The 27,351-nt window shown below is 47.7% G+C and overlaps 22 non-coding genes and 6 pseudogenes across 22 annotated transcripts; 16 read left to right on the top strand and 12 right to left on the bottom strand.

Moving 5' to 3' along the window:
* Positions 1-2,841: 2,841 nt before the first annotated feature.
* Positions 2,842-3,005, top strand: LOC135031112 (U1 spliceosomal RNA). Its single transcript, XR_010226974.1, has one exon. It is a non-coding gene; the product is annotated as a U1 spliceosomal RNA (small nuclear RNA).
* Positions 3,006-3,157: 152 nt separating this feature from the next.
* Positions 3,158-3,293, top strand: LOC135031149 (U1 spliceosomal RNA; annotated as a pseudogene).
* Positions 3,294-6,144: 2,851 nt separating this feature from the next.
* On the bottom strand, positions 6,145-6,308 carry LOC135031026 (U1 spliceosomal RNA). Its single transcript, XR_010226896.1, has one exon. It is a non-coding gene; the product is annotated as a U1 spliceosomal RNA (small nuclear RNA).
* A 670-nt stretch (positions 6,309-6,978) lies between these two features.
* On the bottom strand, positions 6,979-7,141 carry LOC135031167 (U1 spliceosomal RNA). Its single transcript, XR_010227010.1, has one exon. It is a non-coding gene; the product is annotated as a U1 spliceosomal RNA (small nuclear RNA).
* A 152-nt stretch (positions 7,142-7,293) lies between these two features.
* Positions 7,294-7,457, bottom strand: LOC135031053 (U1 spliceosomal RNA). The gene has a single exon (XR_010226923.1). It is a non-coding gene; the product is annotated as a U1 spliceosomal RNA (small nuclear RNA).
* Positions 7,458-8,150: 693 nt separating this feature from the next.
* LOC135031132 (U1 spliceosomal RNA) lies at positions 8,151-8,292 on the bottom strand (annotated as a pseudogene).
* Positions 8,293-8,444: 152 nt separating this feature from the next.
* On the bottom strand, positions 8,445-8,608 carry LOC135031033 (U1 spliceosomal RNA). The gene has a single exon (XR_010226903.1). It is a non-coding gene; the product is annotated as a U1 spliceosomal RNA (small nuclear RNA).
* Positions 8,609-9,223: 615 nt separating this feature from the next.
* LOC135031127 (U1 spliceosomal RNA) lies at positions 9,224-9,386 on the bottom strand. The gene has a single exon (XR_010226987.1). It is a non-coding gene; the product is annotated as a U1 spliceosomal RNA (small nuclear RNA).
* A 152-nt stretch (positions 9,387-9,538) lies between these two features.
* On the bottom strand, positions 9,539-9,702 carry LOC135031073 (U1 spliceosomal RNA). Its single transcript, XR_010226942.1, has one exon. It is a non-coding gene; the product is annotated as a U1 spliceosomal RNA (small nuclear RNA).
* Positions 9,703-10,373: 671 nt separating this feature from the next.
* Positions 10,374-10,536, bottom strand: LOC135031152 (U1 spliceosomal RNA). The gene has a single exon (XR_010226999.1). It is a non-coding gene; the product is annotated as a U1 spliceosomal RNA (small nuclear RNA).
* Positions 10,537-10,688: 152 nt separating this feature from the next.
* Positions 10,689-10,852, bottom strand: LOC135031241 (U1 spliceosomal RNA). Its single transcript, XR_010227076.1, has one exon. It is a non-coding gene; the product is annotated as a U1 spliceosomal RNA (small nuclear RNA).
* A 671-nt stretch (positions 10,853-11,523) lies between these two features.
* Positions 11,524-11,686, bottom strand: LOC135031155 (U1 spliceosomal RNA). Its single transcript, XR_010227002.1, has one exon. It is a non-coding gene; the product is annotated as a U1 spliceosomal RNA (small nuclear RNA).
* A 152-nt stretch (positions 11,687-11,838) lies between these two features.
* On the bottom strand, positions 11,839-12,002 carry LOC135031030 (U1 spliceosomal RNA). The gene has a single exon (XR_010226900.1). It is a non-coding gene; the product is annotated as a U1 spliceosomal RNA (small nuclear RNA).
* Positions 12,003-12,673: 671 nt separating this feature from the next.
* Positions 12,674-12,836, bottom strand: LOC135031118 (U1 spliceosomal RNA). Its single transcript, XR_010226980.1, has one exon. It is a non-coding gene; the product is annotated as a U1 spliceosomal RNA (small nuclear RNA).
* A 144-nt stretch (positions 12,837-12,980) lies between these two features.
* Positions 12,981-13,096, top strand: LOC135031209 (U5 spliceosomal RNA). Its single transcript, XR_010227045.1, has one exon. It is a non-coding gene; the product is annotated as a U5 spliceosomal RNA (small nuclear RNA).
* A 270-nt stretch (positions 13,097-13,366) lies between these two features.
* Positions 13,367-13,482, top strand: LOC135031183 (U5 spliceosomal RNA). The gene has a single exon (XR_010227020.1). It is a non-coding gene; the product is annotated as a U5 spliceosomal RNA (small nuclear RNA).
* Positions 13,483-13,768: 286 nt separating this feature from the next.
* LOC135031191 (U5 spliceosomal RNA) lies at positions 13,769-13,884 on the top strand. The gene has a single exon (XR_010227028.1). It is a non-coding gene; the product is annotated as a U5 spliceosomal RNA (small nuclear RNA).
* Positions 13,885-14,162: 278 nt separating this feature from the next.
* Positions 14,163-14,278, top strand: LOC135031205 (U5 spliceosomal RNA). Its single transcript, XR_010227042.1, has one exon. It is a non-coding gene; the product is annotated as a U5 spliceosomal RNA (small nuclear RNA).
* Positions 14,279-14,553: 275 nt separating this feature from the next.
* Positions 14,554-14,669, top strand: LOC135031219 (U5 spliceosomal RNA). Its single transcript, XR_010227055.1, has one exon. It is a non-coding gene; the product is annotated as a U5 spliceosomal RNA (small nuclear RNA).
* A 6,755-nt stretch (positions 14,670-21,424) lies between these two features.
* On the top strand, positions 21,425-21,588 carry LOC135031231 (U1 spliceosomal RNA). The gene has a single exon (XR_010227067.1). It is a non-coding gene; the product is annotated as a U1 spliceosomal RNA (small nuclear RNA).
* A 152-nt stretch (positions 21,589-21,740) lies between these two features.
* On the top strand, positions 21,741-21,882 carry LOC135031106 (U1 spliceosomal RNA; annotated as a pseudogene).
* A 691-nt stretch (positions 21,883-22,573) lies between these two features.
* LOC135031230 (U1 spliceosomal RNA) lies at positions 22,574-22,737 on the top strand. Its single transcript, XR_010227066.1, has one exon. It is a non-coding gene; the product is annotated as a U1 spliceosomal RNA (small nuclear RNA).
* A 152-nt stretch (positions 22,738-22,889) lies between these two features.
* LOC135031105 (U1 spliceosomal RNA) lies at positions 22,890-23,031 on the top strand (annotated as a pseudogene).
* A 692-nt stretch (positions 23,032-23,723) lies between these two features.
* LOC135031228 (U1 spliceosomal RNA) lies at positions 23,724-23,887 on the top strand. Its single transcript, XR_010227064.1, has one exon. It is a non-coding gene; the product is annotated as a U1 spliceosomal RNA (small nuclear RNA).
* Positions 23,888-24,039: 152 nt separating this feature from the next.
* Positions 24,040-24,181, top strand: LOC135031104 (U1 spliceosomal RNA; annotated as a pseudogene).
* A 692-nt stretch (positions 24,182-24,873) lies between these two features.
* LOC135031216 (U1 spliceosomal RNA) lies at positions 24,874-25,037 on the top strand. Its single transcript, XR_010227053.1, has one exon. It is a non-coding gene; the product is annotated as a U1 spliceosomal RNA (small nuclear RNA).
* A 152-nt stretch (positions 25,038-25,189) lies between these two features.
* Positions 25,190-25,331, top strand: LOC135031102 (U1 spliceosomal RNA; annotated as a pseudogene).
* A 691-nt stretch (positions 25,332-26,022) lies between these two features.
* On the top strand, positions 26,023-26,186 carry LOC135031035 (U1 spliceosomal RNA). The gene has a single exon (XR_010226905.1). It is a non-coding gene; the product is annotated as a U1 spliceosomal RNA (small nuclear RNA).
* The last annotated feature ends 1,165 nt before the right edge of the window (positions 26,187-27,351 follow it).

Genomic DNA, 27,351 nt, shown 5'->3' with positions numbered 1-27,351 from the left:
ATCACAACTTAAAACAGGTTGAACACGATGGGCAATTTGCCTCTATTCAACCTCAAAAACTATGTTACTATATGTTACTATATTACTATGTTACTGTAGTATACAGAACACCACAATGTAATGAGCAGTGATAGTGAGCACTGATGAGGATACTAGAACTGACACTGAGCAGCAAGATGCAGCACTGGACTATTAGTAATGTACTGTAGTATGCTGAGCACCACAATGCAGCACAAGACAATGAGCAGTGATACTGAGCACTGATGAGGATACTACTGAGAACTGACACTGAGCAGGAGAGACACACTACTAGTATTACTGAGCAGCAATAAGTAACCACTGATACTGAGCACTGATATTGAGATTTCCACTGAGAGAACATAGCCACGTCCTCTCCGCTCTCTCTTCAATGCACGAGTAAAAATGGCGGCAACGCGCAGCTCTTTATATGGAATCCGAATCTCGCGAGAATCCGACAGCGGGATGATGACATTTTCCCTTGTTCAGGTTTTCCGAGTCAGGCGGGAACAACCGAGCCTGCCTCGGACCAGTGTAAACCACGTGGAGTTCGTCGGGAATTCGGTTCTCGGAGAACCGAACCCGCTCCTCTATATATACTATATTACTATGTTACTGTAGTATACAGAACACCACAATGCAATGAGCAGTGATAGTGAGCACTGATGAGGATACTAGAACTGACACTGAGCAGCAAGATGCAGCACTGGACTATTAGTAATGTACTGTAGTATGCTGAGCACCACAATGCAGCACAAGACAATGAGCAGTGATACTGAGCACTGATGAGGATACTACTGAGAACTGACACTGAGCAGGAGAGACACACTACTAGTATTACTGAGCAGCAATAAGTAACCACTGATACTGAGCACTGATATTGAGATTTCCACTGAGAGAACATAGCCACGTCCTCTCCGCTCTCTCTTCAATGCACGAGTAAAAATGGCAGCAACGCGCAGCTCTTTATATGGAATCCGAATCTCACGAGAATCTGACAGCGGGATGATGACATTTTCCCTTGTTCAGGTTTTCCGAGTCAGGCGGGAACAACCGAGCCTGCCTCGGACCAGTGTAAACCACGTGGAGTTCGTGGGGAATTCGGTTCTCGGAGAACCGAACCCGCTCCTCTCTACCTTATACCCATCAATTTTTTTTATTTTCAATCTAAGCCCCTGCAGTTTTCTGTAAGCATCTGCTTCGCTATGATGATCAACAAGTCACAAGGGCAAACACTCAGGGCTTGAGGCGTAGATCTTAGGACCAGCTGCTACAAGCATGGCAGAGGTGTCACTATCACTGGTGACACCCAGAGAGGTGGCGAGGGAGATTGTAATGCAGTGCGCGCAGATAAACAGCGCAATGGTAAAAAGGAGGCATGGTTTCATAGGTAGGGGCGTGGCCTGGTGGCCTGAATCTACATTTTGTTGCTCCGGGTGTCCCGGGGGTTGGGGGCTGCACCCGGGGACTAGTGTGTGAGCGGTGCTGGCTCCTGCACAGTGACAGGGCATGGCCACCCAGCATGACGCCTCCCTTCTTGACCATGCTGTAATTGCAGTCGCACTGCAGTTCAGCGTGATCATAAAAAATGGTGTAGGCTCCTGCTGGTGCAGACTGTAGAGAAAAGCTGCTGTGACCACGCCCCCTGTGTCTCCTCCGTTGCAGACCCCATTTTGAAGCCTTGCCCCCGGACTAAGAGAAAAGAATGCCCTTGCGCACTATCCTGACTTCTCCTCCCGTCTGCTTAATTTGTGCCTTCCAACGCACAATGCGAACAACAGGTGGTGCTGCAGGGCCCATACCCTTTTACTTGCCTTACAGAACAGCTCTGGAGCTGTTACAGTGCCCAGCTGCTGCAAGAAATCAGCTTGAATGCATCAGGGGATGGGGCATGGCCAACATGAGCCCCACACCAAAGGAGGGTGGGGGTGTTTAATGCGAACTAGGGGTCATCCAAGCACTGCAAAAGGCCGCCATGCCCTGCATGCCCCTTTTCTCTTTTCATATGCAGATGAGGGTTCCAGTCAACTTTGGCCCACTGCTTGGATAACATCACCGTATGCAAATCCGTCTGCTGCAGACCTTCCCCCAGGAGTGCTTGTACTAGTTGTTGCATATGGGCCCTCATTCCGAGTCGTTCGCTCTGTAAATTTCATCGCATCGCAGTGAAATTCTGCTTAGTACGCATGCGCAATATTCGCACTGCGACTGCGCCAAGTAATTTTACAATGAAGAAAGTATTTTTACTCACGGCTTTTTCTTCGCTCCGGCGATCGTAATGTGATTGACAGGAAATGGGTGTTACTGGGCGGAAACAGGCCGTTTTATGGGCGTGTGGGAAAAAACGCTACAGTTTCCGGAAAAAAAGCAGGAGTGGCCGGAGAAACGGGGGAGTGTCTGGGCGAACTCTGGGAGTGTTTGTGACGTCAAACCAGGAACGACAAGCACTGAACTGATCGCAGATGCCGAGTAAGTCTGAAGCTACTCTGAAACTGCTAAGTAGTTTGTAATCGCAATATTGCGAATACATCGGTCGCAATTTTAAGAAGCTAAGATTCACTCCCAGTAGGCGGCGGCTTAGCGTGTGTAACTCTGCTAAAATCGCCTTGCGAGCGATCAACTCGGAATGAGGGCCATGGTTTGATATTTGATGGTGCTTCAGTATTAGGCAGCCTTCCGCCCTCCCATGTTCATCTGAAAAGATGTGGTCTCCCTGCAGTTGTTGTCCCCAGATGAGAGTTCCCTTGTGCTGCCTCAGTTGAATCTCCTTTACTTGACAGAGATGTGCCTGAGCAGCGGCCCTCCCCAGCCCTATCCCAAATCATACTTATTTTGCATAGGAGATACCATGGTCATGAAGATTGTTCTCCCAGGGTGAGGTTCATTCATTGCATTCTGGGTATGCTGACCCCTGTGATTTTCCCAAATGTGGGAAACTCGACTGCATTATTTGTGGTAGTGGGGGACTGTGTTTGTGCTTTCCTCTGGTCAGCTCTGGTAAAAGTCAGATTTCTTTGTCTCAGATCTTCCTCTAGCCTTGTTCTTCTTTCGAGAGTTCCCTGGTGCTGCTTCAGTTGGATCTCCTTCACTTCACAGGGGGGAACCCGAGCAGCGACCCTCCCCAGCTCTAGCCCAACTCCTACTTACCTGCCAGGTGAGATACTATGATCATGAAGGTGCTTCTCCCAGGGCAAGGCTCAACCATTGCACTCTGGGTGTGCTGCTCCTGCGATTTCCCCAAATGTGGGAAACTTGACTGCATAATTTGTGTTTCCCCTCGTCGGCTCTCGTATAATTCAGATCTCTTTGTCTCAGGTCTCTCTCCAGCCTAGTTTGCTGTCTGTTTCCACTTCTCTTTTCTTGAGCCGCTCCCTTCTATGCCCTTGCGCACTATCCTGACTTCTCCCGTCTGCTTACTTCGTGCCTTCCAACGCACAATGCGAACTACAGGTAGTGCTGCAGGGCCCACACCCTTTTACTTGCCTTACAGAGTAGCTCTGGAGCAGTTACAGTGCCCAGCTGCTGCAAGAAATCAGCTTGAATGCTTCAGGGGCTGGGGCATAGCCAACATGAGCCCCACACCGAAGGAGGGAGGAGGTGTGTAATGCAAACTAGGGGTCATCCAAGCGCTGCAAAAGGCCGCCATGCCCTGCACGCCCCTTTTCTGGCCACCCAGCAAAGTTGACTGGAACCCTCATCTGCATATGAAAAGAGAAAAGGGGCATGCAGGGCATGGCGGCCTTTTGCAGTGCTTGGATGACCCCTAGTTCGCATTAAACACCCCCACCCTCCTTTGGTGTGGGGCTCATGTTGGCCATGCCCCATCCCCTGATGCATTCAAGCTGATTTCTTGCAGCAGCTGGGCACTGTAACAGCTCCAGAGCTGTTCTGTAAGGCAAGTAAAAGGGTGTGGGCCCTGCAGCACCACCTGTTGTTCGCATTGTGCGTTGGAAGGCACAAATTAAGCAGACGGGAGGAGAAGTCAGGATAGTGCGCAAGGGCATTCTTTTCTCTTAGTCCGGGGGCAAGGCTTCAAAATGGGGTCTGCAACGGAGGAGACACAGGGGGCGTGGTCACAGCAGCTTTTCTCTACAGTCTGCACCAGCAGGAGCCTACACCATTTTTTATGATCACGCTGAACTGCAGTGCGACTGCAATTACAGCATGGTCAAGAAGGGAGGCGTCATGCTGGGTGGCCATGCCCTGTCACTGTGCAGGAGCCAGCACCGCTCACACACTAGTCCCCGGGTGCAGCCCCCAACCCCCGGGACACCCGGAGCAACAAAATGTAGATTCAGGCCACCAGGCCACGCCCCTACCTATGAAACCATGCCTCCTTTTTACCATTGCGCTGTTTATCTGCGCGCACTGCATTACAATCTCCCTCGCCACCTCTCTGGGTGTCACCAGTGATAGTGACACCTCTGCCATGCTTGTAGCAGCTGGTCCTAAGATCTACGCCTCAAGCCCTGAGTGTTTGCCCTTGTGACTTGTTGATCATCATAGCGAAGCAGATGCTTACAGAAAACTGCAGGGGCTTAGATTGAAAATAAAAAAAAATTGATGGGTATAAGGTAGAGAGGAGCGGGTTCGGTTCTCCGAGAACCGAATTCCCCACGAACTCCACGTGGTTTACACTGGTCCGAGGCAGGCTCGGTTGTTCCCGCCTGACTCGGAAAACCTGAACAAGGGAAAATGTCATCATCCCGCTGTCAGATTCTCGTGAGATTCGGATTCCATATAAAGAGCTGCGCGTTGCTGCCATTTTTACTCGTGCATTGAAGAGAGAGCGGAGAGGACGTGGCTATGTTCTCTCAGTGGAAATCTCAATATCAGTGCTCAGTATCAGTGGTTACTTATTGCTGCTCAGTAATACTAGTAGTGTGTCTCTCCTGCTCAGTGTCAGTTCTCAGTAGTATCCTCATCAGTGCTCAGTATCACTGCTCATTGTCTTGTGCTGCATTGTGGTGCTCAGCATACTACAGTACATTACTAATAGTCCAGTGCTGCATCTTGCTGCTCAGTGTCAGTTCTAGTATCCTCATCAGTGCTCACTATCACTGCTCATTGCATTGTGGTGTTCTGTATACTACAGTAACATAGTAATATAGTATATATAGAGGAGCGGGTTCGGTTCTCCGAGAACCGAATTCCCGATGAACTCCACGTGGTTTACACTGGTCCGAGGCAGGCTCGGTTGTTCCCGCCTGACTCGGAAAACCTGAACAAGGGAAAATGTCATCATCCCGCTGTCGGATTCTCGCGAGATTCGGATTCCATATAAAGAGCTGCGCGTTGCCGCCATTTTTACTCGTGCATTGAAGAGAGAGCGGAGAGGACGTGGCTATGTTCTCTCAGTGGAAATCTCAATATCAGTGCTCAGTATCAGTGGTTACTTATTGCTGCTCAGTAATACTAGTAGTGTGTCTCTCCTGCTCAGTGTCAGTTCTCAGTAGTATCCTCATCAGTGCTCAGTATCACTGCTCATTGTCTTGTGCTGCATTGTGGTGCTCAGCATACTACAGTACATTACTAATAGTCCAGTGCTGCATCTTGCTGCTCAGTGTCAGTTCTAGTATCCTCATCAGTGCTCACTATCACTGCTCATTACATTGTGGTGTTCTGTATACTACAGTAACATAGTAATATAGTAACATATGGTAACATAGTTTTTGAGGTTGAATAGAGGCAAATTGCCCATCGTGTTCAACCTGTTTTAAGTTGTGATGATTCTACATACTTGCTGAATAATGTTTTATGACTAGTTAGCTACTATAACTCATGTTACCCCCGGATTAACCATGTTGATATTTTAAGTATTATAACCTTGGATAGCTTTTTCATTCAGAAATGTATCCATTCCTTTTTTAAATCCAATTACAGAGTCCGCCATTACCACCTTCCCTGGCAGGGAATTCCACATCCTGATTGCCCTAACAGTGAAGATCATAGTATCTCACCTGGCAGGTAAGTAGGAGTTGGGCTAGAGCTGTGGAGGATTGCTGCTCGGGCACCCCCTGTCAAGTGAAGGAGATCCAACTGAGGCAGCACAAGGGAACTCTCGAAAGAAGAACAAGGCTAGAGGAAGATCTGAGACAAAGAAATCTGACTTTTACCAGAGCTGACAAGAGGAAAGCACAAACACAGTCCCCCACTACCACAAATAATGCAGTCGAGTTTCCCACATTTGGGGAAATCACAGGGGTCAGCATACCCAGAGTGCAATGAATGAACCTCACCCTGGGAGAACAATCTTCATGACCATGGTATCTCCTATGCAAAATAAGTATGATTTGGGATAGGGCTGGGGAGGGCCGCTGCTCAGGCACATCTCTGTCAAGTAAAGGAGATTCAACTGAGGCAGCACAAGGGAACTCTCATCTGGGGACAACAACTGCAGGGAGAACACATATTTTCAGATGAACATGGGAGGGCAGAAGGCTGCCTAATACTGAAGCACCCCCAAACAACAAACCAAATGCAACAACTAGTGCAAGCATTCCTGGGGGAAGGCCTGCAGCAGACGGATTTGCAAATGGTGATGTCATCCAAGCAGTGGGTCAAAGTTGGCTTCAACCCTCGTCTGCATATGAAAATAAAAAAGGGGTGTGCAGGGCATGGCGGCCTTTTGCGGCGCTTGGATGACCCCTAGTTCGCATTAAACACCTCCACCCTCCTTCGGTGTGGGGCTCATGTTGGCTATGCCCCAGCCCCTGAAGCATTCAAGCTGATTTCTTGCAGCAGCTGGGCACTGTAACAGCTCCAGAGCTGCTCTGTAAAGCAAGTAAAAGGGTGTGGGCCCTGCAGCACTACCTGTAGTTTGCATTGTGCGTTGGAAGGCACAAAGTAAGCAGACGGGGAAGTCAGGATAGTGCACAAGGGCATAGAAGGGAGCGGCTCAAGAAAAGAGAAGTGGAAACAGACAGCAAACTAGGCTGGAGAGAGACCTGAGACAAAGAGATCTGAATTATACGAGAGCCGACCAGAGGAAACACAAATTATGTAATCAAGTGTCCCACATTTGGGGAAATCGTAGGAGCAGCACACCCAGAGTGCATTGGGTGAGCCTTGCCCTGGGAGAAGCACCTTCATGATCATAGTATCTCACCTGGCAGGTAAGTAGGAGTTGGGCTAGAGCTGGGGAGGGTCGCTGCTCGGGTACCCCCCTGTCAAGTGAAGGAGATCCAACTGAGGCAGCACAAGGAAACTCTCGATAAAAGAACAAGGCTAGATGAATATCTGAGACATAGAAATCTGACTTTTACCAGAGCTGACCAGAGGAAAGCACAAACACAGTCCCCCACTACAACAAATAATGCAGTCGAGTTTCCCACATTTGGGGAAATCACAGGGGTCAGCATACCCAGAATGCAATGAATGAACCTCACCCTGGGAGAACAATCTTCATGATAATGGTATCTCCTATGAAAAATAAGTATGATTTGGGATAGGGCTGGGGAGTGCCGCTGCTCAGGCACATCTCTGTCAAGTAAAGGAGATTCAACTGAGGCAGCACAAGGGAACTCTCATCTGGGGACAACAACTGCAGGGAGAACACATATTTTCAGATGAACATGGGAGGGCAGAAGGCTGCCTAATACTGAAGCACCCCCAAACAACAAACCAAATGCAACAACTAGTAAAAGCATTCCTGGGAGAAGGTCTGCAGAAGACGGATTTGCATACGGTGATGTCATCCAAGCAGTGGGCCAAAGTTGGCTGGAACCCTCATCTGCATATGAAAAGAGAATAAGGGTTATGCAGGGAATGGCGGTCTTTTGCGGCGCTTGGATGACCCCTAGTTCGCATTAAACACCTCCATTCTCCTTCGGTGTGGGGCTCATGTTGGCTATGCCCCAGCCCCTGAAGTATTCAAGCTGATTTCTTGCAGCAGCTGGGCACTGTAACAGCTCCAGAGCTGCTCTGTAAGGCAAGTAAAAGGGTGTGGGCCCTGCAGCACTACCTGTAGTTCGCATTGTGCGTTGGAAGGCACAAAGTAAGCAGACGGGAGAAGTCAGGATAGTGCGCAAGGGCATAGAAGGGAGCGGCTCAAGAAAAGAGAAGTGGAAACAGGCAGCAAACTAGGCTGGAGAGAGACCTGAGACAAAGAGATCTAAATTATACGAGAGCCGACCAGGGGAAACACAAATTATGCAGTCAAGTGTCCCACATTTGGGGAAATCGCAGGAGCAGCACACCCAGAGTGCAATGGGTGAGCCTTGCCCTGGGAGAAGCACCTTCATGATCATAGTATCTCACCTGGCAGGTAAGTAGGAGTTGGGCTAGAGCTGGGGAGGGTTGCTGCTCGGGTACCCCCCTGTCAAGTGAAGGAGATCCAACTGAGGCAGCACAAGGGAACTCTCGAAAGAAGAACAAGGCTAGAGGAAAATCTGAGACAAAGAAATCTGACTTTTACCAGAGCTGACCAGAGGAAAGCACAAACACAGTCCCCCACTACCACAAATAATGCAGTCGAGTTTCCCACATTTGGGGAAATCACAGGGGTCAGCATACCCAAAATGCAATGAATGAACCTCACCCTCGGAGAATAATCTTCATGACCATGGTATCTCCTATGCAAAATAAGTATGATTTGGGATAGGGCTGGGGAGGGCCGCTGCTCAGGCACATCTCTGTCAAGTAAAGGAGATTCAACTGAGGCAGCACAAGGGAACTCCCATCTGGGGACAACAACTGCAGGGAGAACACATATTTTCAGATGAACATGGGAGGGCAGAAGGCTGCCTAATACTGAAGCACCCCCAAACAACAAACCAAATGCAACAACTAGTACAAGCATTCCTGGGGGAAGTTCTGCAGAAGACGGATTTGCATACGGTGATGTCATCCAAGCAGTGGGCCAAAGTTGGCTGGAACCCTCATCTGCATATGAAAAGAGAAAAGGGGTATGCAGGGCATGGCGGCCTTTTGCGGCGCTTGGATGACCCTTAGTTCGCATTAAACACCCCCACCCTCCTTCGGTGTGGGGCTCATGTTGGCTATGCCCCAGCCCCTGAAGCATTCAAGCTGATTTCTTGCAGCAGCTGGGCACTGTAACAGCTCCAGAGCTGCTCTGTACGGCAAGTAAAAGGGTGTGGGCCCTGCAGCACTACCTGTAGTTTGCATTGTGCATTGGAAGGCACTTAAGAATAGAGAAGTGGAAACAGACAGCAAACTAGGCTGGAGAGAGACCTGAGACAAAGAGATCTGAATTATACGAGAGCCGACCAGGGGAAACACAAATTATGCAGTCAAGTTTCCCACATTTGGGGAAATCGCAGGAGCAGCACACCCAGAGTGCAATGGGTGAGCCTTGCCCTGGGAGAAGCACCTACGTGATCATAGTATCTCACCTGGCAGGTAAGTAGGAGTTGGGCTAGAGCTGGGGAGGGTCGCTGCTCGGGTACCCCCCTGTCAAGTGAAGGAGATCCAACTGAGGCAGCACAAGGGAATTCTCGAAAGAAGAACAAGGCTAGAGGAAGATCTGAGACAAAGAAATCTGACTTTTACCTGAGCTGACCAGAGGAAAACACAAACACAGTCCCCCACTACCACAAATAATGCTGTCGAGTTTCACACATTTGGGGAAATCACAGGGGTCAGCATACCCAGAATGCAATGAATGAACCTCACACTGGGAGAATAATCTTCATGACCATGGTATCTCCTATGCAAAATAAGTATGATTTGGGATAGGGCTGGGGAGGGCCGCTGCTCAGGCACATCTCTGTCAAGTAAAGGAGATTCAACTGAGGCAGCATAAGGGAACTCTCATCTGGGGACAACAACTGCAGGGAGAACACATATTTTCAGATGAACATGGGAGGGCAGAAGGCTGCCTAATACTGAAGCACCCCCAAACAACAAACCAAATGCAACAACTAGTGCAAGCATTCCTGGGGGAAGGCCTGCAGCAGATGGATTTGCATATGGTGATGTCATCCAAGCAGTGGGTCAAAGTTGGCTTCAACCCTCGTCTGCATATGAAAAGAGAAAAGTGTCGTGCAGGGCATGGCGGCCTTTTGCGGCGCTTGGATGACCCCTAGTTCGCATTAAACACCTCCACCCTCCTTTGGTGTGGGGCTCATGTTGGCTATGCCCCAGCCCCTGAAGCATTCAAGCTGATTTCTTGCAGTAGCTGGGCACTGTAACAGCTCCAGAGCTGCTCTGTACGGCAAGTAAAAGGGTGTGGGCCCTGCAGCACTACCTGTAGTTTGCATTGTGCATTGGAAGGCACAAAGTAAGCAGACGGGAGAAGTAAGGATAGTGCGCAAGGCCATAGAATGGAGCGGCTTAAGAAAAGAGAAGTGGAAACAGACAGCAAACTAGGCTGGAGAGAGACCTGAGACAAAGAGATCTGAATTATACGAGAGCCGACCAGGGGAAACACAAATTATGCAGTCAAGTTTCCCACATTTGGGGAAATCGCAGGGGCAGCACATCCAGAGTGCAATGGGTGAGCCTTGCCCTGGGAGAAGCACCTTCATGATTATAGTATCTCACCTGGCAGGTAAGTAGAAGTTGGGCTAGAGCTGGGGAGGGTCGCTGCTCGGGCACCCCCCTGTCAAGTGAAGGAGATCCAACTGAGGCAGCACAAGGGAACTCTCAAAAGAAGAACAAGGCTAGAGGAAGAACTGAAACAAAGAAATCTGACTTTTACCAGAGCTGACCAGAGGAAAGCACAAACACAGTCCCCCACTACCACAAATAATGCAGTTGAGTTTCCCACATTTGGGGAAATCACAGGGGTCAGCATACCCAGAATGCAATGAATGAACCTCACCCTGGGAGAACAATCTTCAAGACCATGGTCTCTCCTATGCAAAATAAGTATGATTTGGGATAGGGCTGGGGAGGGCCGCTGCTCAGGCACATCTCTGTCAAGTAAAGGAGATTCAACTGAGGCAGCACAAGGGAACTCTCATCTGGGGACAACAACTGCAGGGAGAACACATATTTTCAGATGAACATGGGAGGGCAGAAGGCTGCCTAATACTGAAGCACCCCCAAACAACAAACCAAATGCAACAACTAGTGCAAGCATTCCTGGGGGAAGGCCTGCAGCAGATGGATTTGCATATGGTGATGCCATCCAAGCAGTGGGTCAAAGTTGGCTTCAACCCTCGTCTGCATATGAAAAGAGAAAAGGGGCGTGCAGGGCATGGCGGCCTTTTGCGGCTCTTGGATGACCCCTAGTTCGCATTACACACCTCCACCCTCCTTCGGTGTGGGGCTCATGTTGGCTATGCCCCAGCCCCTGAAGCATTCAAGCTGATTTCTTGCAGCAGCTGGGCACTGTAACTGCTCCAGAGCTGCTCTGTAAGGCAAGTAAAAGGGTGTGGGCCCTGCAGCACTACCTGTAGTTTGCATTGTGCGTTGGAAGGCACGAAGTAAGCAGACGGGAGAAGTCAGGATAGTGCGCAAGGGCATAGAAGGGAGCGGCTGAAGAAAAGAGAAGTGGAAACAGACAGCAAACTAGGCTGGAGAGAGACCTGAGACAAAGAGATCTGAATTATACGAGAGCCGACCAAGGGAAACACAAATTATGCAGTCAAGTTTCCCACATTTGGGGAAATCACAGGGGCAGCACAACCAGAGTGCAATGGGTGAGCCTTGCCCTGGGAGAAGCACCTTCATGATCATAGTATCTCACCTGGCAGGTAAGTAGGAGTTGGGCTAGAGCTGGGGAGGGTCGCTGCTCGGGCACCCCCCTGTCAAGTGAAAGAGATCCAACTGAGGCAGCACAAGGGAACTCTCGAAAGAAGAACAAGGCTAGAGGAAGATCTGAAATAAAGAAATCTGATTTTTACCAGAGCTGACCAGAGGAAAGCACAAACACAGTCCCCCACTACCACAAATAATGCAGTCGAGTTTCCCACATTTGGGGAAATCACAGGGGTCAGCATACCCAGAATGCAATGAATGAACCTCACCCTGGGAGAACAATCTTCATGACCATGGTATCGCCTATGCAAAATAAGTATGATTTGGGATAGGGCTGGGGAGGGCCGCTGCTCAGGCACATCTCTGTCAAGTAAAGGAGATTCAACTGAGGCAGCACAAGGGAACTCTCATCTGGGGACAACAACTGCAGGGAGAACACATATTTTCAGATGAACATGGGAGGGCAGAAGGCTGCCTAATACTGAAGCACCCCCAAACAACAAACCAAATGCAACAACTAGTGCAAGCATTCCTGGGGGAAGGCCTGCAGCAGATGGATTTGCATATGGTGATGTCATCCAAACAGTGGGTCAAAGTTGGCTTCAACCCTCGTCTGCATATGAAAAGAGACAAGGGGCGTGCAGGGCATGGCGGCCTTTTGCGGCGCTTGGATGACCCCTAGTTCGCATTACACACCTCCACCCTCCTTCGGTGTGGGGCTCATGTTGGCTATTCCCCAGCCCCTGAAGCATTCAAGCTGATTTCTTGCAGCAGCTGGGCACTGTAACTGCTCCAGAGACGCTCTGTAAGGCAAGTAAAAGGGTGTGGGTCCTGCAGCACTACCTGTAGTTTGCATTGTGCGTTGGAAGGCACGAAGTAAGCAGACGGGAGAAGTCAGGATAGTGCGCAAGGGCATAGAAGGGAGCGGCTCAAGAAAAGAGAAGTAGAAACAGACAGCAAACTAGGCTGGAGAGAGACCTGAGACAAAGAGATCTGAATTATACGAGAGCCGACCAGGGGAAACACAAATTATGCAGTCAAGTTTCCCACATTTGGGGAAATCGCAGAAGCAGCACACCCAGAGTGCAATGGGTGAGCCTTGCCCTGGGAGAAGCACCTTCATGATCATAGTATCTCACCTGGCAGGTAAGTAGGAGTTGGGCTAGAGCTGGGGAGGGTCGCTGCTCGAGCATCCCCCTGTCAAGTAAAGGAGATTCAACTGAGGCAGCACAAGGGAACTCTCATCTGGGGACAACAACTGCAGGGAGAACACATATTTTCAGATAAAAATCTTGGTCATGCTCTGGTTTCTCTTCAGAACGAACAAATCTTTCGCCTTTTATTAAAGATTTCCGTGGAGAGGAGCAAAACCGAGTTTTATCTAAATTTTTGCATGCCCCATCTTTTTGGGGTTTCTTTTATCGGTTTAAAGATAGAATGAGTGTGCTTTAATGTAAGCTCATTTGCATAGAAATGACAGTAAATGTTTGTTTCTTTTCAAACAGAACTTTCTTGACCATGCTACTTGCTTGAAAGATCTGGGAGCACATGGAATACAGTACAAACCATGCTTATAGCAAGGAGAAGACAGGTGAGAAATCTGCTTTCTTTCAAATTGGGCGCTCACTTTGATCTGAATGAGGACTGCTGGCACGGCACTCAGGCGACAGGTGGAATCTTGGTCATGCTCTGGTTTCTCTTCAGAACGAACAAATCTTTCGCCTTTTACTAAAGATTTCCGTGGAGAGGAGCAAAACTGAGTTTTATCTCAATTTTTGCATGCCCCATATTATTGGGGTTTCTTTTATCGGATTAAAGACAGAACGAGTGTGCTTTCTTGTTAGCTTTAATGTAAGTTTATTTGCATAACAATGACAATAAATGTCTGTTTCTTTTCAAGCAGAACTTTCTTGACCATACTAATTGCTTGAAAGATCTGGGAGCACATGGAAAAGAGTACAAACCATGCTTATAGCAAGGGGAAGCCTGGTGAGAAATCTGCTTTCTTTCTTTCAAATTGGGTGCTCACTTTGAGCTGAATGAGGACTGCTGGCATGGCACTCAGGCGACAGGTGGAATCTTGGTCATGCTCTGGTTTCTCTTCAGAACGAACAAATCTTTCGCCTTTTACTAAAGATTTCCGTGGAGAGGAGCAAAACTGAGTTTTATCTCAATTTTTGCATGCCCCGTCTTATTGGGGTTTCTTTTATCAGTTTAAAGATAGAACGAGTGTGCTTTAATGTAAGCTCATTTGCGTAGAAATGACAGTAAATGTTTGTTTCTTTTCAAACAGAACTTTCTTGACTATACTAATTGCTTGAAAGATCTGGGAGCACATGGAAAAGAGTACAAACCATGTTTATAGCAAGGGGAAGCCTGGTGAGAAATCTGCTTTCTTTCTTTCTTTCAAATTGGGTGCTCACTTTGAGCTGAATGAGAACTGCTGGCATGGCACTCAGGCGACAGGTAGAATCTTGGTCATGCTGTGGTTTCTCTTCAGAACGAACAAATCTTTCGCCTTTTACTAAAGATTTCCGTGGAGAGGAGCAAAACTGAGTTTTATCTCAATTTTTGCATGCCCCATCTTATTGGGGTTTTATTTTATTGGTTTAAAGATAGAACGAGTGTGCTTTAATGTAAGCTCATTTGCATAGAAATGACAGTAAATGTTTGTTTCTTTTCAAACAGAACTTTCTTGACCACACTAATTGTTTGAAAGATCTGGGAGCACATGGAAAAGAGTACAAACCATGTTTATAGCAAGGGGAAGCCTGGTGAGAAATCTGCTTTCTTTCATTCAAATTGGGTGCTCACTTTGAGCTGAATGAGAACTGCTGGCATGGCACTCAGGCGACAGGTGGAATCTTGGTCATGCTCTGGTTTCTCTTCAGAACTAACAAATATTTCGCCTTTTATTAAAGATTTCCGTGGAGAGGAGCAAAACTGAGTTTTATCTCAATTTTTGCATGCCCCATATTATTGGGGTTTCTTTTATCAGTTTAAAGACAGAACGAGTGTGCTTTCTTGTTAGCTTTAATGTAAGTTTATTTGCATAACAATGACAGTAAATGTTTGTTTCTTTTCAAACAGAACTTTCTTGACCATGCTACTTGCTTGAAAGATCTGGGAGCACATGGAAAACAGTACAAACCATGCAGTATCACAAGAGCCTTTATTTGATCTTTCATGAAGATAGAGCAGAATTGAGGACACGTCAACAATTTCTGCCGAAGGTGGTTCATCTTTCCACATGGTGCCTTTGGCCACTGACACCTTCGTTGAGTCAAAGTCTCTGGCTGTGGTCAGAACTTTGAAAATTTAAGTCACCAGAACGGTTCAGATTAGGAAAACAGAGGCTCTGTTTGTCCTGTATGCTCCCAACATGATTGGGTGTCCTGCTTCCATGCAGACCATTATGCGCTGGATCTGTGGTAAGATTCAGCATGCTCATTCCACGGCAGGATTGCCGTTACTGAATTAGGTGAAGACCCATTCTACTAGAAAGGTGGGTTCATCCTGGGCAGCTGGTCGGGGAGTCTCGGCATTGCAACTTTGCCGAGCAGCTATTTAGTAAACACTTTTGCTAAGTTTTACAAGTTTGATACCTTGGCTGATGATAACCTCAAGTTAGGTCATTCGGTGCTGCAGAGTCGTACGCACTCTCCCACCCGTTCAAGAGCTTTGGTATAACCCCATGGTTCTTAATGTGACCCCAGCATCCTCTAGGTCGTATGAGAAAATAGGATTTTAATACCTACCAGTAAATCCTTTTCTCTTAGTACGTAGAGGATGCTGGGCACCCGTCCCAGTCCATACTGTGTCTGCAGTTATTACTTGTGGTTATACACATGTTGTGTTACGGTTCTGGTCAGCTTTTTGCTGCAATTGTTCATGCCGTTGGCTTGTGTTCTGTTGAATGCCACGTTCTGCGGCATGCTTAAGGTGTGAGCTGGTAAGATGCTCACCTTAGTTTAACAATAAATCCTTTCCTCGAAATGTCCGTCTCCCTGGGCACAGTTCCTATAACTGGAGTCTGGAGGAGGGGCATAGAGGGAGGAGCCAGTTCACACCCTTTGAAAGTCTTAAAGTGCCCATGTCTCTTGCGGATCCCGTCTATACCCCATGGTTCTTAATGTGACCCCAGCATCCTCTACGGACTAAGAGAAAAGGATGCCCTTGTGTACTATCCTGACTTCTCCTCCCGTCTGCTTACTTTGTGCCATCCAACGCACAATGCGAACTACAGGTGGTGCTGCAGGGCCCACACCCTTTTACTTGCCTTACAGAGCAGCTCTGGAGCTGTTACAGTGCCCAGCTGCTGCAAGAAATCAGCATGAATGCTTCAGGGGATGGGGCATGGCCAACATGAGCCCCACACCAAAGGAGGGTGGGGGTGTTTAATGCAAACTAGGGGTCATCCAAGCACTGCAAAAGGCCGCCATGCCCTGCATGCCCCTTTTCTCTTTTTATATGAAGATGAGGGTTCCAGCCAACTTTGGCCCACTGCTTGGATGACATCACCGTATGCAAATCCGTCTGCTGCAGACCTTCCCCCAGGAATGCTTGTACTAGTTGTTGGATATGGTTTGATATTTGATGGTGCTTCAGTATTAGGCAGCCTTCCGCCCTCCCATGTTCATCTGAAAAGATGTGGTCTCCCTGCAGTTGTTGTCCCCAGACGAGAGTTCCCTTGTGCTTCCTCATTTGAATCTCCTTAACTTGACGGGGGAGGGGCTGCCCGAGCTGCCACCCTCCCCAGCCCTATCCCAACTCATACTTATTTTACATATTAGATCTCTTGATCATGAAGATTGTTCTCACAGGGTGAGGTTCATCCATTATATTTTAAAATAGGAAGGTACAAATTACATATTTGAATTGCATCTATGTGCTGGATTCAAATGTCCCCCCCCCCTTCCTTTCTCAATTGTGCCCGTCAGCAGCTATTCTAAGGTTGCTGCCAATGGGTGTGACACATTAATTTCTTCTGTGGGGTACACTGGACTCCACAAGGATTCACATTGGGGTGTAGAGTAGGATCTTGATCTGAGGCACCAACCGGCTCAAAGCTTTTGACTGTTCCCAAGAAGCTCAGTGCATTCTCCTCTATAACCCCGCTTCCATGAACAGGGAGCTCAGTTTGTAGTTGGTGCCTTCAGTAGCAGGCCAATTAACAGGGGCCTGCCTCAGGCAGCCTATTCTTAGCTATTAATTTTGACAAGAAAAGAAGAACTTGTTTTATGAGAATCTACAAGGGCTGCAGCAGGCTAGGTCTAATAGACATCTTTACTGCAGCTTCATCACTCCGAGCGGCGCTGTATACTCCCGTGCCCTGGTTGCTGGGTCACTGCAGTGGAGGCTCCGGTTTCATCCTAAGGTCAGTCACACACACACCACCCTTCCGGATCACGAGGCCGCTGATGAAGGGGAGCGAGGCCGTAGGGGGTGGGCCGTGTGCGCACTGCGGTGGACACTGATTACTGGGCAGCCGCTCCACTAGCCACCAGGTACAGTTAAGGAGCACAGGTCTGGGGGTTTTTCTCCTATATTAACCCAATTTTGTACTGCCCGCAGCGCATTGTGATAGGTAATAGGGCCTGATTCAGGTTGGATTGCAATCACAATAAGCGATCCAACTGCAAAAATTGCTAAGAGCATACGCATGTGCCTGCATTTTCTGCGGCACCCCGCATAGAATGTGATCGCCTCTGCCTGTCAATCGGGGCGGGGAAGGGGGGGAGAGGTGGGTCAGCAACACTCCATTTCTAAGTCAGGGATGGAGCGGTGCGGGGGCAAGGCTTCAAAATGGGGTCTGCAACGGAGGAGACACAGGGGGCGTGGTCACAGCGGCTGTATGACATCACATTCAGCCGCTGTGATCACAAAAATGGTGGCGGCTTCCTGCGCGCACATACAGTCTGCACCAGCAGGAGCCTACACCATTTTTTATGATCACGCTGAACTGCAGTGCGACTGCAATTACAGCATGGTCAAGAAGGGAGGCGTCATGCTGGGTGGCCATGCCCTGTCACTGTGCAGGAGCCAGCACCGCTCACACACTAGTCCCCGGGTGCAGCCCCCAACCCCCGGGACACCCGGAGCAACAAAATGTAGATTCAGGCCACCAGGCCACGCCCCTACCTATGAAACCATGCCTCCTTTTTACCATTGCGCTGCTTATCTGCGCGCACTGCATTACAATCTCCCTCGCCACCTCTCTGGGTGTCACCAGTGATAGTGACACCTCTGCCATGCTTGTAGCAGCTGGTCCTAAGATCTACGCCTCAAACCCTGAGTGTTTGCCCTTGTGACTTGTTGATCATCATAGCGAAGCAGATGCTTACAGAAAACTGCAGGGGCTTAGATTGAAAATAAAAAAATTGATGGGTATAAGGTAGAGAGGAGCGGGTTCGGTTCTCCGAGAACCGAATTCCCCACGAACTCCACGTGGTTTACACTGGTCCGAGGCAGGCTCGGTTGTTCCCGCCTGACTCGGAAAACCTGAACAAGGGAAAATGTCATCATCCCGCTGTCGGATTCTCGCGAGATTCGGATTCCATATAAAGAGCTGCGCGTTGCTGCCATTTTTACTCGTGCATTGAAGAGAGAGCGGAGAGGACGTGGCTATGTTCTCTCAGTGGAAATCTCAATATCAGTGCTCAGTATCAGTGGTTACTTATTGCTGCTCAGTAATACTAGTAGTGTGTCTCTCCTGCTCAGTGTCAGTTCTCAGTAGTATCCTCATCAGTGCTCAGTATCACTGCTCATTGTCTTGTGCTGCATTGTGATGCTCAGCATACTACAGTACATTACTAATAGTCCAGTGCTGCATCTTGCTGCTCAGTGTCAGTTCTAGTATCCTCATCAGTGCTCACTATCACTGCTCATTGCATTGTGGTGTTCTGTATACTACAATAACATAGTAACATAGTTTTTGAGGTTGAATAGAGGCAAATTGCCCATCGTGTTCAACCTGTTTTAAGTTGTGATGATTCTACATACTTGCTGAATAATGTTTTATGACTAGTTAGCTACTATAACTCATGTTACCCCCGGATTAACCATGTTGATATTTTAAGTATTATAACCTTGGATAGCTTTTTCATTCAGAAATGTATCCATTCCTTTTTTAAATCCAATTACAGAGTCCGCCATTACCACCTTCCCTGGCAGGGAATTCCACATCCTGATTGCCCTAACAGTGAAGAAACCTTTCCTCCATTGCGTTCTGAACTTTCCTCCAGTCGCAGCGAGTGACCACGTGTTCTTTTAATAAATAATTCCTCTGATAACTCTTTGTTATGTATCTTTACATATTTGAAGATATTAATAATATCTCCTCTTAGGCACCTCTTTTCTAGTGTATAAATATTCAGCCTAGTAAGTCTTTCCTTATAGTCCAGTACTTTTAGGCCTTTAATCAATTTAGTCTTCAGGATCTCTTACACTTCCATGAGCAGCAGAGTAGTGCAATGGAAGCATGCTGGGCCCATAACCCAGAGGTTGATTGATCGAAACTATCCTCTGCTATGTGCATTTTTTTTTTTATAATTAAAGTAATCAAAAACTGGGATTGATATTTTGGCTCTTTTATTTTTACTTAAAGTACAATAACTTTTATCATTTTAATTTGTTTTAATAGTATATTGACAGCATTGTTTTCTTTAAAAAATCCACTTAATTTTCTTTACCCTATTACTGAAATGGTAATTGACAAAAACAAACTACATTGTCACCAGAAGAGCAATGCAAAATGTACAAGTGATATATGAAAATCATCTTCCATCTTGAATTTCAATGATGCATTGGGACAACAATTTGTGAGAAACATCTTCACCCATAAAGAAAGATTTTCTTAATTCCTTACCTGTGTGCTGATTAGATATCACCTTGTTTTCACATTAAACAGACTTCCCCATGAGGAAGCAGCAAGGATGCAGTGACGTTTCCTGGTGTCAACCTGTATTATTTCAGTAGACATTGAAATGAGGATGCATCTTTGATGCCTTTCCAATGAAGCAAGTTTATTTCAGTAATAGGTGAAAAACCATTCCTACAAAGGTGTTAATCAGAGACTTGGCTTTGTGGACACTTTTCAGAGAGCAAATTTGTTAGCATAAACATAAAATCAGAAAATGAAGAGCTGTTTAATCACTCAATTGGACTTTTCTGCCAGCATATTTTTTTTTCTCTGCAACCCACTGCTAAACTGTGCTTCCTAGCTGTTTTTTTTATAAAATCACTTAATCAAATCTAGCTCTGATTACATCAGAGAAGGCCAGGTACCCTACACCATAAGGGTTTTTTTTGAAATTTTGACTTGTCTACTTAAAGATCACCAAAATCTGATTACAAGGTCAATTACATCCCTGGGTGGGATTGAACCACCAACCTTTTGGTTAATAGCCAAACATGCTAACCGATTGCGCCACAGAGACACGTTGCAAAAGTCAATACTGACAAAGGCTAATAATCATTCATCTAGAACGTTTCCTAGAAAAACTTTAAAAAGTCAATAATCTGGAGAATTTTTGTAAGAAACACATTGGTACTTTCCCATGATGAGTGAGTGCTTCAGGATTTCTTGCACTTACATGGGCTATTAACCAAAAGGTTGGTGGTTCAATCCCACCCAGGGATGTAATTGACCTTGTCATCAGATTTTGGTGATCTTTAAGAAGACAAGTCAAAATTTCAAACCCCCTCTTATGGTGTAGGGTACCTGGCCTTCTCTGACGTAATCAGAGTTAGATTTAATTAAGTGATTTTATAAAAAACAGCTAGGAAGCACAATTTAGCAGTGGGTTGCAGAGAAAAAAATAACATTTTAAACCTACCGGTAATTTTTTTTTCTCGTAGTCCGTAGAGGATGATGGGGACTCCGTAAGGACCATGGGGGATAGACGGGCTCCACAGCAGACATGGGCACTTTAAGAAAGACTTTAGATCTGGGTGTGCACTGGCTCCTCCCTCTATGCCCCTCCTCCATACCTCAGTTAGAGAAACTGTGCCCAGAGGAGACGGACAGTACGAGGAAAGGATTTTTGTTAATCCAAGGTCAAGATTCATACCAGCCACACCAATCACACCGTATAACTTGTGATATACTACCCAGTTAACAGTATGAAAACAACATAGCATCAGTCCAAGACCGATGAAAACTAACATATAACCCTTATGTAAGCAATAACTATATACAAGTCTTGCAGAAGTAGACCGCACTTGGGACGGGCACCCAGCATCCTCTACGGACTACGAGAAAAAGATTTACCGGTAGGTTTAAAATCTTATTTTCTCTTACGTCCTAGAGGATGCTGGGGACTCCGTAAGGACCATGGGGATTATACCAAAGCTCCCAAATGGGCAGGAGAGTGCGGATGACTCTGCAGCACCGATTGAGCAAACAGGAGGTCCTCCTCAGCCAGGGTATCAAACTTATAGAACTTTGCAAAGGTGTTTGAACCAACTTTGACCCACTGCTTGGATGACATCACCATATGCAAATCCATCTGCGGCAGGCCTTCCCCCAGGAATGCTTGCACTAGTTGTTGCATTTGGTTTGTTGTTTGGGGGTGCTTCAGTATTAGGCAGCCTTCTGCCCTCCCATGTTCATCTGAAAATATGTGTTCTCCCTGCAGTTGTTGTCCCCAGATGAGAGTTCCCTTGTGCTGCCTCAGTTGAATCTCCTTTACTTGACAGAGATGTGCCTGAGCAGCGGCCCTCCCCAGCCCTATCCCAAATCATACTTATTTTGCATAGGAGATACCATGGTCATGAAGATTGTTCTCCCAGGGTTAGGTTCATTCATTGCATTCTGGGTATGCTGACCCCTGTGATTTCCCCAAATGTGGGAAACTCAACTGCATTATTTGTGGTAGTGGGGGACTGTGTTTGTGCTTTCCTCTGGTCAGCTCTGGTAAAAGTCAGATTTCTTTGTCTCAGATCTTCCTCTAGCCTTGTTCTTCTTTCGAGAGTTCCCTTGTGCTGCCTCAGTTGGATCTCCTTCACTTGACAGGGGGGTTCCCGAGCAGCGACCCTCCCCAGCTCTAGCCCAACTCCTACTTACCTGCCAGGTGAGATACTATGATCATGAAGATGCTTCTCCCAGGGCAAGGCTCACCCATTGCACTCTGGGTGTGCTGCCCCTGCGATTTCCCCAAATGTGGGAAACTTGACTGCATAATTTGTGTTTCCCCTGGTCGGCTCTCATATAATTCAGATCTCTTTGTCTCAGGTCGCTCTCCAGCCTAGTTTGCTGTCTGTTTCCACTACTTTTTCTTGAGCCCCTCCCTTCTATACCCTTGTGCACTATCCTGACTTCTCCCGTCTGCTTACTTTGTGCCTTCCAACGCACAATGCAAACTACAGGTAGTGCTGCAGGGCCCACACCCTTTTACTTGCTTTACAGAGCAGCTCTGGAGCTGTTACAGTGCCCAGCTGCTGCAAGAAATCAGCTTGAGTGCTCCAGGGGCTGGGGCATAGCCAACATGAGCCCCACACCGAAGGAGGGTGGAGGTGTTTAATGCGAACTAGGGGTCATCCAAGCGCCGCAAAAGGCCGCCATGCCCTGCACACCCCTTTATTCTTTTCATATGCAGACGAGGGTTGAAGCCAACTTTGACCCACTGCTTGGATGACATCACCATATTCAAATCCATCTGCTGCAGGCCTTCCCCCAGGAATGCTTGCACTAGTTGTTGCATTTGGTTTGTTGTTTGGGGGTGCTTCAGTATTAGGCAGCCTTCTGCCCTCCCATGTTCATCTGAAAATATGTGTTCTCCCTGCAGTTGTTGTCCCCAGATGAGAGTTCCCTTGTGCTGCCTCAGTTGAATCTCCTTTACTTGACAGAGATGTGCCTGAGCAGCGGCCCTCCCCAGCCCTATCCCAAATCATACTTATTTTGCATAGGAGATACCATGGTCATGAAGATTGTTCTCCCAGGGTTAGGTTCATTCATTGCATTCTGGGTATGCTGACCCCTGTGATTTCCCCAAATGTGGGAAACTCAACTGCATTATTTGTGGTAGTGGGGGACTGTGTTTGTGCTTTCCTCTGGTCAGCTCTGGTAAAAGTCAGATTTCTTTGTCTCAGATCTTCCTCTAGCCTTGTTCTTCTTTCGAGAGTTCCCTTGTGCTGCCTCAGTTGGATCTCCTTCACTTGACAGGGGGGTGCCCGAGCAGCGACCCTCCCCAGCTCTAGCCCAACTCCTACTTACCTGCCAGGTGAGATACTATGATCATGAAGATGCTTCTCCCAGGGCAAGGCTCACCCATTGCACTCTGGGTGTGCTGCCCCTGCGATTTCCCCAAATGTGGGAAACTTGACTGCATAATTTGTGTTTCCCCTGGTCGGCTCTCATATAATTCAGATCTCTTTGTCTCAGGTCTCTCTCCAGCCTAGTTTGCTGTCTGTTTCCACTTCTTTTTTCTTGAGCCCCTCCCTTCTATACCCTTGTGCACTATCCTGACTTCTCCCGTCTGCTTACTTTGTGCCTTCCAACGCACAATGCAAACTACAGGTAGTGCTGCAGGGCCCACACCCTTTTACTTGCTTTACAGAGCAGCTCTGGAGCTGTTACAGTGCCCAGCTGCTGCAAGAAATCAGCTTGAATGCTTCAGGGGCTGGGGCATAGCCAACATGAGCCCCACACCGAAGGAGGGTGGAGGTGTTTAATGCGAACTAGGGGTCATCCAAGCGCCGCAAAAGGCCGCCATGCCCTGCACACCCCTTTTTTCTTTTCATATGCAGACGAGGGTTGAAGCCAACTTTGACCCACTGCTTGGATGACATCACCATATGCAAATCCATCTGCTGCAGGCCTTCCCCCAGGAATGCTTGCACTAGTAGTTGCATTTGGTTTGTTGTTTGGGGGTGCTTCAGTTTTAGGCAGCCTTCTGCCCTCCCATGTTCATCTGAAAATATGTGTTCTCCCTGCAGTTGTTGTCCCCAGATGAGAGTTCCCTTGTGCTGCCTCAGTTGAATCTCTTTTACTTGACAGAGATGTGCCTGAGCAGCGGCCCTCCCCAGCCCTATCCCAAATCATACTTATTTTGCATAGGAGATACCATGGTCATGAAGATTGTTCTCCCAGGGTTAGGTTCATTCATTGCATTCTGGGTATGCTGACCCCTGTGATTTCCCCAAATGTGGGAAACTCAACTGCATTATTTGTGGTAGTGGGGGACTGTGTTTGTGCTTTCCTCTGGTCAGCTCTGGTAAAAGTCAGATTTCTTTGTCTCAGATCTTCCTCTAGCCTTGTTCTTCTTTCGAGAGTTCCCTTGTGCTGCCTCAGTTGGATCTCCTTCACTTGACAGGGGGGTGCCCGAGCAGCGACCCTCCCCAGCTCTAGCCCAACTCCTACTTACCTGCCAGGTGAGATACTATGATCATGAAGATGCTTCTCCCAGGGCAAGGCTCACCCATTGCACTCTGGGTGTGCTGCCCCTGCGATTTCCCCAAATGTGGGAAACTTGACTGCATAATTTGTGTTTCCCCTGGTCGGCTCTCATATAATTCAGATCTCTTTGTCTCAGGTCTCTCTCCAGCCTAGTTTGCTGTCTGTTTCCACTTCTTTTTTCTTGAGCCCCTCCCTTCTATACCCTTGTGCACTATCCTGACTTCTCCCGTCTGCTTACTTTGTGCCTTCCAACGCACAATGCAAACTACAGGTAGTGCTGCAGGGCCCACACCCTTTTACTTGCTTTACAGAGCAGCTCTGGAGCTGTTACAGTGCCCAGCTGCTGCAAGAAATCAGCTTGAATGCTTCAGGGGCTGGGGCATAGCCAACATGAGCCCCACACCGAAGGAGGGTGGAGGTGTTTAATGCGAACTAGGGGTCATCCAAGCGCCGCAAAAGGCCGCCATGCCCTGCACACCCCTTTATTCTTTTCATATGCAGACGAGGGTTGAAGCCAACTTTGACCCACTGCTTGGATGACATCACCATATTCAAATCCATCTGCTGCAGGCCTTCCCCCAGGAATGCTTGCACTAGTTGTTGCATTTGGTTTGTTGTTTGGGGGTGCTTCAGTATTAGGCAGCCTTCTGCCCTCCCATGTTCATCTGAAAATATGTGTTCTCCCTGCAGTTGTTGTCCCCAGATGAGAGTTCCCTTGTGCTGCCTCAGTTGAATCTCCTTTACTTGACAGAGATGTGCCTGAGCAGCGGCCCTCCCCAGCCCTATCCCAAATCATACTTATTTTGCATAGGAGATACCATGGTCATGAAGATTGTTCTCCCAGGGTTAGGTTCATTCATTGCATTCTGGGTATGCTGACCCCTGTGATTTCCCCAAATGTGGGAAACTCAACTGCATTATTTGTGGTAGTGGGGGACTGTGTTTGTGCTTTCCTCTGATCAGCTCGGGTAAAAGTCAGATTTCTTTGTCTCAGATCTTCCTCTAGCCTTGTTCTTCTTTCGAGAGTTCCCTTGTGCTGCCTCAGTTGGATCTCCTTCACTTGACAGGGGGGTGCCCGAGCAGCGACCCTCCCCAGCTCTAGCCCAACTCCTACTTACCTGCCAGGTGAGATACTATGATCATGAAGATGCTTCTCCCAGGGCAAGGCTCACCCATTGCACTCTGGGTGTGCTGCCCCTGCGATTTCCCCAAATGTGGGAAACTTGACTGCATAATTTGTGTTTCCCCTGGTCGGCTCTCATATAATTCAGATCTCTTTGTCTCAGGTCTCTCTCCAGCCTAGTTTGCTGTCTGTTTCCACTTCTTTTTTCTTGAGCCCCTCCTTCTATACCCTTGTGCACTATCCTGACTTCTCCCGTCTGCTTACTTTGTGCCTTCCAACGCACAATGCAAACTACAGGTAGTGCTGCAGGGCCCACACCCTTTTACTTGCTTTACAGAGCAGCTCTGGAGCTGTTACAGTGCCCAGCTGCTGCAAGAAATCAGCTTGAATGCTTCAGGGGCTGGGGCATAGCCAACATGAGCCCCACACCGAAGGAGGGTGGAGGTGTTTAATGCGAACTAGGGGTCATCCAAGCGCCGCAAAAGACCGCCATGCCCTGCACACCCCTTTTTTCTTTTCATATGCAGACGAGGGTTGAAGCCAACTTTGACCCACTGCTTGGATGACATCACCATATGCAAATCCATCTGCTGCAGGCCTTCCCCCAGGAATGCTTGCACTAGTAGTTGCATTTGGTTTGTTGTTTGGGGGTGCTTCAGTTTTAGGCAGCCTTCTGCCCTCCCATGTTCATCTGAAAATATGTGTTCTCCCTGCAGTTGTTGTCCCCAGATGAGAGTTCCCTTGTGCTGCCTCAGTTGAATCTCCTTTACTTGACAGAGATGTGCCTGAGCAGCGGCCCTCCCCAGCCCTATCCCAAATCATACTTATTTTGCATAGGAGATACCATGGTCATGAAGATTGTTCTCCCAGGGTGAGGTTCATTCATTGCATTCTGGGTATGCTGACCCCTGTGATTTCCCCAAATGTAGGAAACTCGACTGCATTATTTGTGGTAGTGGGGGACTGTGTTTGTGCTTTCCTCTGGTCAGCTCTGGTAAAAGTCAGATTTCTTTGTCTCAGATCTTCCTCTAGCCTTGTTCTTCTTTCGAGAGTTCCCTTGTGCTGCCTCAGTTGGATCTCCTTCACTTGACAGGGGGTGCCCAAGCAGCAATCCTCCACAGCTCTAGCCCAACTCCTACTTACCTGCCAGGTGAGATACTATGATCTTCACTGTTAGGGCAATCAGGATGTGGAATTCCCTGCCAGGGAAGGTGGTAATGGTGGACTCTGTAATTGGATTTAAAAAAGGAATGGATACATTTCTGAATGAAAAAGCTATCAAAGGTTATAATACTTAAAATATCAACATGGTTAATCCGGGGGTAACATGAGTTGTAGTAGTTAACTAGTCATAAAACATTATTCAGCAAGTATGTAGAATCATCACAACTTAAAACAGGTTGAACACGATGGGCAATTTGCCTCTTTTCAACCTCAAAAACTATATTACTATATGTTACTATATTACTATGTTACTGTAGTATACAGAACACCACAATGTAATGAGCAGTGATAGTGAGCACTGATGAGGATACTAGAACTGACACTGAGCAGCAAGATGCAGCACTGGACTATTAGTAATGTACTGTAGTATGCTGAGCACCACAATGCAGCACAAGACAATGAGCAGTGATACTGAGCACTGATGAGGATACTACTGAGAACTGACACTGAGCAGGAGAGACACACTACTAGTATTACTGATCAGCAATAAGTAACCACTGATACTGAGCACTGATATTGAGATTTCCACTGAGAGAACATAGCCACGTCCTCTCCACTCTCTCTTCAATGCACGAGTAAAAATGGCGGCAACGCGCAGCTCTTTATATGAAATCCGAATCTCGCGAGAATCCGACAGCGGGATGATGACATTTTCCCTTGTTCAGGTTTTCCGAGTCAGGCGGGAACAACCGAGCCTGCCTCGGACCAGTGTAAACCACGTGGAGTTCGTGGGGAATTCGGTTCTCGGAGAACCGAACCCGCACCTCTCTACCTTATACCCATAAATTTTTTTATTTTCAATCTAAGCCCCTGCAGTTTTCTGTAAGCATCTGCTTCGCTATGATGATCAACAAGTCACAAGGGCAAACACTCAGGGCTTGAGGCGTAGATCTTAGGACCAGCTGCTACAAGCATGGCAGAGGTG

Source organism: Pseudophryne corroboree, unplaced genomic scaffold (genome assembly GCF_028390025.1).
Source record: "Pseudophryne corroboree isolate aPseCor3 unplaced genomic scaffold, aPseCor3.hap2 scaffold_512, whole genome shotgun sequence".
NCBI lineage: Eukaryota > Metazoa > Chordata > Amphibia > Anura > Myobatrachidae > Pseudophryne > Pseudophryne corroboree.
Note: the sequence above shows the minus strand (reverse complement) of the source record. Positions and strands in the feature narration are given on the sequence as shown.